Consider the following 7,926-nt stretch of genomic DNA (forward strand, 5'->3'; position numbering starts at 1 on the left):
GGCCCTCAGCATAGCTCTTGGCTCTTCTCTGCAGACATCCCTGGGACCCTGGATAGGTGTCCAGCTGCTGGGGGATGAATATTAATCTTAACCTAACTGCTGCAGCAGCTGATTGTTGATAATTATTTCTACTACCTTGATATATATAAACACAGATTTGTTTTTTTATTCCCAGGCATACTTGCTAGTGGGGATTTTGTGGCATTGGTGGCAACCTGTAATGCAGCAGAGAAGTTCAGAGGATGAAGCCCCCATGACCATGTGCCTCAGGGGATGTGAGGGACCCCCATCTGCAGTATCGCTTCCTCCCACCAGCTGGGGAGTGCTTTGGGTCTGGCCCCAGGCTGAGTAGGACAGCAGGAAGGTTCTTGGTTTGTTCTCACTGGGGAATGGGTGGCAAAGTAGGATGCAATGCTGTCCCCCAGCACCTGGAGGGGGTGCAACTCCCTTCTCTGAGGCAGCTCCCCAGGGCTTTGTGTGTGATGCTGCTGTCACCCACTGTGAGGGCAGCACAGTCACAGTGCCCCGGGGCAGACCTGCCTGCCAAACTGCCCTGGAAGATGGGGGTCACTGCCAGGACAGAGCCAGTCACAGCCCAGCCTTGAGGTTCTCCCAGTGCCTGGCACCAGCACATCTTGCCAGTACAATGGAGACCTGAGGGACACCAAGCAGCTGCCACAGGATGGCCAGGGCACCAGAGCTGGGTTCTCGAGGCACTGGAGGACGGGAGGGCTCTGCAGCTGTGTCCCCATTCAGGTCAGACCCCTTTGCCCTCCCCTGTTCTGCCTCGGTCCTCACCACCCTGCTTGGTGCAAGCAGAGAATAGGCAGAGACTTGGAGGAGTCTGAGGCTGCTACTTGGGATCTCTGATCCCCAAAGGAGAGGTGGAAAGGCTCTGGGACATGTCTGGGAGGACTCTCTGGTAGGTCTCATAGGAAAGAGTTTCCATTAAAGCAGCAAAACCATGCTGTGTGGCTTCATTGGAGGAGTCTGGGGCTGCTCTTAGGTCCCTAAAACCTAAGAAGTGAGAAGACTCTGGGAGATGCCAGGGAGGAGTTTTGGGTAGATTCCAGAGGAGAGAGTTCCCTTGAAAATAAACCCCCAACACCATCTCAGGTAGATTCCTTGGACAGGTCTGGGGCTGCTGCCCAGGATCTCTGGTCCCTAAAGCTGAGGTCAAAAGACTCCAGGAGATGACTGGGAGGAATCTTGGGTGGATCCTGCAAGGGTGCTTTCTCCAAAGGAAGAAAAGCATATCTGATCAATTCCCTGGAGGAGAGTGCAGCTGCTACTCAGGATTTCTGGTCCCTGAAACAGATGTTAGAAGACACCATTAGATGCCTAGGATGAGTCTTGGGTGGATGCCAGAGGACAGACTTTCCCCCAAGGAACAAAAATATCTCAGGTTGCTTCCTTGGAGGAATGTGTGGCTTCTACCTGGGATCTCAGGACCATAAAGCATCAGTCAAAAGACACTGGAAGACACCTGGTAGGAGTCTTGGGTGGATCCTGGAAGAGGGAGGTTCCTCTACAGCAAAAAGCATCTCGGATACTTTCCTCGGAAGAGTCAGGGGCTGCTGCTTGGGATCTCGGGTCTCTTAAGGTAAAGATCAAAAGTCTCCGGGAAACGCCTGGGACAAGTCTCGGGTGGCCCTCGGAAGCCGCACTCTTAAAAGCCTGCCGACCTCCAGGCGCCGGACGTGCCCACCAGCCCTACGGAAATCGCGCTCTAAGGACCGGAAGTCCTCCAGAATACCAAAGCTACCCATCAGTCCTCGAGGAAGCCGCTCTCTATGGTGCAGCAGTCCTTCAGAAGTGGCACTCTATGGGGCGTCAGTCCTCCTGGACACCAGAAGTGCCCATCAGTCCTCCAGACGTCGCACTCCATAGGTCGGCAGTGCTCCACAACAGGCCCGCCCCTAGACACAAACCCCGCCCATGGATACCGCCCGGGAGCGGGCCCTGTCCCACGCATGCGCAGAGGGCGTCGCTGCTGCTCTCGCTTCTGCCACCTGGCGAACAAATGTCGGTACTGCAGCCCCGGCCAGACAGGATTAGGCGGACGGTAACGCGGAGCGGTGGGCGCGGCAGTGAGGGTGAGCCCGCCCGGGACGGATCTGTCGGCGCGAGGGTCCGGGGAGAGGGACGGGGAGACGGTCCGGGTTTGGGGGGGCGGCAGGGAGATCGAAGAGTCTGGGGGGATGGCGGCGAGGGTGGCCCCCGGGGATGCGTCTGCAGGGGGATCGGACATGTCCGGGGGGCTAGGGGAAGCGTTTGGTGCGGGGCGGGGTCGGGAGTGGGCCCCGGGAAGGCGTCTGGGTGGACAGGGAGCCGAGGAGATGTCCGGGGGCGTCGGGAAAGTGTCCGGCGCAGGGGGGTGGAGTGTCGCCGGGGGGCCGCGGGGCGGGGGGGCCCAAGCAGACGTTCGAGGGGCGGGGGGGTGGGGTGGAGGTGCGAGGGGGGCGAGGGAGGGGGGCGGCGGGGTGTTCGTTGGGGGTGGCCGAGTATTAGGACCAGGGAGATATGCAAGGGAGGGGGCGGGAGGTAAATATCCTTAAGTAGGGGCCAGGGAGGCATTGGGAGGGGGGAACCTTTCGAAAGGTCTGTCTCCAAACTAGCACTTACTACTGCGGAATTCCCAGATTCCCCTGGGCACGGAAATCTCCTGAGCCAACACCACAACAGATGGGTTTTTCTGTTTGCTTTTAAAGGTGACATCGTGAAAGCATGGGGTAGGAAAACGTGATACTCTTTAAGAGTATCTTTTGTACTTCTGGAGTACTTTTGGAGTACTTTTGGAGAAGCATGTTGTCTGTATACCTTCGCTTGGGATGAGGAACAGTGAGTACATTAAGTGGTACCTTTCTCTTGTCAAAGCTCTCTTTGCCTCTCTCAGTCTGGCTCCTGGCCCCTCTTTTGGACTCCTTCCCTCTGTACCCTGTGGCTTGTTGTGTTCTCCCTCTCTACTTCTCAGTCTCTCTCTCTTGGGCTCCCTGCCCCTGTTTGTTTAATGCTCCCTCTCTGCCATCTAGCTGTTGCTGGGCTTCCTCTAAGTGTCACACTGGGTCTGGCTTCTTGTCCCTGTCTTTTCATTCCTCCCTCTTGTTGCTGTAGCCTGTTCCTATCATTTTCTTTCAGCCTCTGTTTGGTTCTGTCTCCCCGTTTTTTCCTTCCTCCCTCCCTCTGCCCCATTGCCCCTGGCTGTTTTTCCTTGCTCCCTATCTCTCTGCCTGGCGCTGGTTCCCTTTCTTTTTTCACTGTTTCTCTGTCCTGTAGCCCATCAGTATTTTTTCTTTCTCTGTCTCCCTGTCCCTGTTGTCCAGGGTGATCCTTCCTGGCCTCATAGCAATGTCACTGTTCAGTTTTCTTTCTCCACCTCTCCTTCCCCAGCTCCCCCCCACCCCCCCTTGTAATCCCCCTTCCTTTCTTCATCTCCCTCCTCCTTGCTTCCCATCCCTGTTTTGTAATTACTCCCTCTCTGCTGCATAGCCCAACACTTTTTACTTTTCCCCATCTCTGTGTCCCCCTCACTGCCCCCATTTTCTAATTGTTCCTCTCTCACCTGTACCCCACAGCAGTTTTTGTTTTCATCCGTCCCTCTCTGTCCAGCTACTCATCCCCAGTTCTTAATTCCTCTCTCTGCCCCTTTTAAAGGATAAATGTACACAGACGTGGGTATCACTAGGTTTGCTTTAATCACAACTCAGAGCTGGGCCACCACTCCAGTGAGTGGCAGAGAACAAAGGGATGCAGCGCAACTTACATACACTTATCATTAGTCAACGTCTGAAGTTTTTAGGCGTTTCCTTTGGTCCTGTCAGTTCTGCGAATCCATCACCAGTTGATTTACCTGTTCAGTTCCAGTCTCTGCCTCGGTTCCAAGCTCCTCCTTGGATCGTGGTCTTCTTTCTGCCAGCTTTAACTCACACACTCCTTCAAGCACACTTTGAACAAGCAATTCCTATTCACATATACCAATTTTTCTGAAAACACCGGTGTTTCTGCGAGCACCTGTATACACAAGTTGATTATCTGTTGTTTCTCTATTCTGCCACTGATTAATTGGACTGGGTTTTAAGCCAGCCTTGGATTAGGGCTATACTAGGGACGAGGCCTGGTTCTGCCATTTAGCAGCTTCAGTTCTTTAAATTTCTTAGCTAAAAATACATTTTCTTTAACAGCCCCCAGTAGCCTGTGTGGACTTTTTCCTTGGTCTGGCTCCCTTTCTCCAGTTTTTAATTCCACATTGTCTGTCCTGGAGTGCTATGCAATTTGTCTCTCTCTGTCTCTGTCCAGCTCCCTGCCACTGTTTTCTTCCCTTTTTGTCTTGTAGCCCATCGCTGGTTTTTTTTCCATTCCCCTTTCTATGTGGCTGTCTGCCTGGCTCCCTGTTCCTGGTTTTTGAATGCCTCCCTCTGCCCTGTAGTCTGTGCAATCTTTTGCCTTTCTCCACCTCTCTCTGGCCGGTACTCTGTCCCTATTCTTTAATTACTCCCTTTCCACCCTGTGGTGTGGAGCTTTTGTCTTTCCTCCATCTCCCTGTCTCTTTCCTCTTATTGTTTCAGTCCTGCATCCTCTATCTAACATTTAGTCTGCATATTTCCATTCTGCTGCTTGTCCTGCCCTTCCTCACCACATCCCCCTACCCGGCTCATATTGTCATTATTCCCCTGTGTGCTGTTCCCTGGCCTCTTTTCCCCATCCTGCAGCCCAGGGCTTGTTTTCCTTTCTCCTTGTTTTTGTCCTGATCTCTTGTCTCTTTCCCCCGCCACTGCCCCCTAATCCCTCTGCCTTGATCCCCATCTTTGTATCTCTCTGTCTCTGCCCTTGTTCCTCTGATTTGATTTCTCTCTCAATCCATCTCTTCTGCTCCCCGCTCATAATTTTCTCTCTCTTTCCCTCTGTCCTACTTCCATGGGTAGCATGCAAGGCTACATGTCTAGGAACTGGAACAGAGAACTGGAACACACCTGTGTATCCTCTCTGGGGGAGGACACCCAAGTGATCGGTGTTACAGGAGAGAAAGGGAGGGGAGAAAGAAGAAGAACCATGTCTGAGCAGTCAAATTCTCCTGGCAGCGCTGACAGCAGGAGCTGCAGTGAGTCCTGGGCTCTCAGGGCCCAGTCTCCCCTTTTGTGTGTCACGATCCCTCCCTGCCCCTCCCCTGACTCCCTCTCTCCCATGCTGGTGTGACTGTTTTGGGGTTCTGTTTGCTGCCCTGTACCTTCCTTTGCTGTTTTGCTCTGAGAGGCTCCCTGTCCCCATCCTTTAGGTCGTCCCTTTCTCCTGTAGCCTGTGTCTTTTTGTTGGTTTTTTTTCTTGCCCCCTGCTTCTCTATCTCTCTCTGGCTCTAGGACAACACTCTTTTTGCATTCTTCACACTGTCCTGTGGCCTTTCGGTATTTTTGCTGTGTCAGGTGCTCTCTGTCCGGCTCCCTGTTTTTCAGGCTTTCTTCTTCAAGCTCTCAGCCAAGAGGATGAGTGGTAAATTTTGTTATTCCTGTGAGCACACAGTGTGCCACAGGCAAATCTCAAAACAGTCCCTGCTTTGGAGTTTGTTCATCTCTCTATTGGCGGTGATTAGTTGGAAAGAAAGCCTATAAATTAGAATAGAAAAGCCTATATCCTGTCCTTTCACCCACATTTTGGGCACATAATGCACAAAGGTGAAAGATTTGGAAGGGGCAAAATAACTAGTTAAAAATTAACTAAGACACAAAATCTGTCCAAACATGATACTGAGGCAAACAATGCAGGGGAAGGGTATGTGAGGGTGAGAATAAATTAAATAACTAAAAAATAAAAAAAAGAAATTTGCAGTTGCACTAGCTAGGATGGTAATTTCATGGGTTATCAGTCCTCACAGTTTTGCAGTCAGTAGCTGATGCAAATGCTATCTTATTCCTGTGGACCAGGAGATACTGCAAAAATCTTTACACAATGAGGCTTCTTTGGCTTTTCTTAAAGAAAAGTCAGGATTGCTCTAAAGTAAGGTTTGAAGCTTTCATCCATGAGAAGATGTATTGCAGCAACTTGCTCCTGATGCAAGTGTTTGGGACATGAGAATTTATTCCTTCTAGAGGCGGTAATCTGTTTCCTTCAATCTGAATTGTCTTTGATTTTCATTTTGCAGCAGCAAAGAACTAAACGAGGAGGCTGGGCCAAAGGGAGAAAGAAACCCCTTAGGGACACCAGTGCCACCCAGCCCCACCTCACAGGGTATATGCGAATCATGCATGAGCATAGAGAGCAACTTTGAGTGAAGAGGCCTGAAGTCCCTTTCCCAGACATCACCAGGATGATGGGCAGTGAATGGAGTAAACTGCCTCCTGAGGAGAAGCAGGTACCATTAAACTCCCTTTTCCTTGTTGGATTATTACTGCTGTTAAATGGGAATATCGTTGTTTAGTGAGGAAGTTAAAACATAGGCTTTTGATTAAAGACTCAAAGGAACCAGTGTCCTCCCTGGATCATGTCTGCCGGCCCACCTTTGGCAGGGATTTAAGCCTGGACTTGGGCTAGGTGCTTGCAGCGTAGGGATTGTGCTTAAAGAGCTTTGTGGGGCTGCAGTCAAAGGGTTCTGCTAAGCTGGATGTTTATGAAGGTCCTGAGGTGTTGCTGCTCCCTGCAGCCTGCATGAAGTTGTGTAAAGTGGACGTGTACATTTGTTGGCGCAAAACAGCTGGGGTGGGTGGGAATGGCTTGATGCGGACTCCTGGCAGAGAAACTGGGAGAGAAATGCAGTGCTGAGTATCCCTACTTGCAGCAGTGCTCCCAGGCCAGACCAGCCACTGCACTGGCAACCCTTAAAATCATGAAATGTGCTTAAAGTTACGTTTTTGGTTTTTTTCTAAGAGCACATTTTAGCTCTTTTACTTAGTCATTTTGAGGGGGTACTGGATTTCAGGGTTTGCTTTTTGTAGCTATTGCCTGTGCCCAGTACTAGTAACACTATTTTTTTAACAGCAGCCGCAGTAGCCATGCAATCCGGCACATTTGGAGCCATGTAGATGCAGCAGCATCACTGCTGGGACTAGGTGTGGGGTCATGATGATGGTCCCTGTGCTCTGGAGGCTGCAGCCAGGCTCTGGTGAAGGTGTTGGAGCTGTGGCAAGGGTGCCAAAATGATGCCTGTGTCGCTGGGAGGCCTGGGCTGCAGAGTGGGCATAGGAGAGGAAGACGTTCTTTCCTAAGAACCACATCCCACCCACTGTGATCTGTTTTGTAGCATCTGAATTCACTCTGGCATCATTTTCTGCTCTTTTACAATGAGCCACAAAATTGCCTCTGTTGCTGGACAGTAACGTGTTCAATTAATGGGCATAAGTTTAAGAGCATACGACAAACATTGATCTATGGTTACAGGGGTATGTCATGGCGGACTGGATTCTGTGGGAAAGGTAATTCTCCAATTGCAGCCACTTTCAGCCAGGAAAATGACTCATTTCCTTGCTGGGGGCACCATCCTGGGGCTTTGCTCCATCGTGCTGCTCCAGTGCTGGGGGAATGCACTGTCCAGGGTGGTGGGCAGGAACAGAGGGGCAGGCAGAGCAGAGGAGGGACCTCGGTGGCTTCCCTCTGCCACTATATTTTTAGTCTCTGAAGCGGGTTTTTTTGCCCTGGGAGCTGGGTTTCTCTGCCAGATTGGTTCATGTTGAAATACCTCCTGTCGCTCATCTGGCAGATAGCAGGGCAATCTGGCCAGGTGATTACGCACCTGTTGTCCCTTGGTGGCAAATGCTGGGTCAAGTGCTTAAAGCACAGAGCCCTCAAGCCAGGCTGAAATGCAGCTCCTTGCCTGTGTCTGGTGGCTTCCTGTGGTCACCCCTGCAGTGTCAGCCCTGCATCCCTTGGCTGCATTTGGCCCTACAAGCACCTGTTTTGGGGCTGAGCAGGTGGCAGAATCCCAGCCCATGCAACCTGCTC

At 51.6% G+C, this 7,926-nt stretch overlaps 1 long non-coding RNA gene across 4 annotated transcripts; it reads left to right on the top strand.

Annotated features, from left to right (window-relative positions):
- The first annotated feature begins 2,018 nt into the window (after window positions 1-2,018).
- Window positions 2,019-6,645, top strand: LOC114014791 (uncharacterized). Of its 4 annotated transcripts, none has more exons than XR_003558425.2 (4): window positions 2,019-2,096; window positions 2,712-2,845; window positions 4,923-5,098; window positions 6,134-6,645. It is a non-coding gene; the product is annotated as an uncharacterized LOC114014791 (long non-coding RNA). The 4 variants fall into 4 exon arrangements; XR_003558423.2 differs by having other exon boundaries at window positions 2,712-2,841; XR_003558424.2 differs by lacking the exon at window positions 4,923-5,098.
- The last annotated feature ends 1,281 nt before the right edge of the window (window positions 6,646-7,926 follow it).

Source organism: Falco cherrug, chromosome 2 (genome assembly GCF_023634085.1).
Source record: "Falco cherrug isolate bFalChe1 chromosome 2, bFalChe1.pri, whole genome shotgun sequence".
Taxonomy (NCBI): Eukaryota; Metazoa; Chordata; class Aves; order Falconiformes; family Falconidae; genus Falco; species Falco cherrug.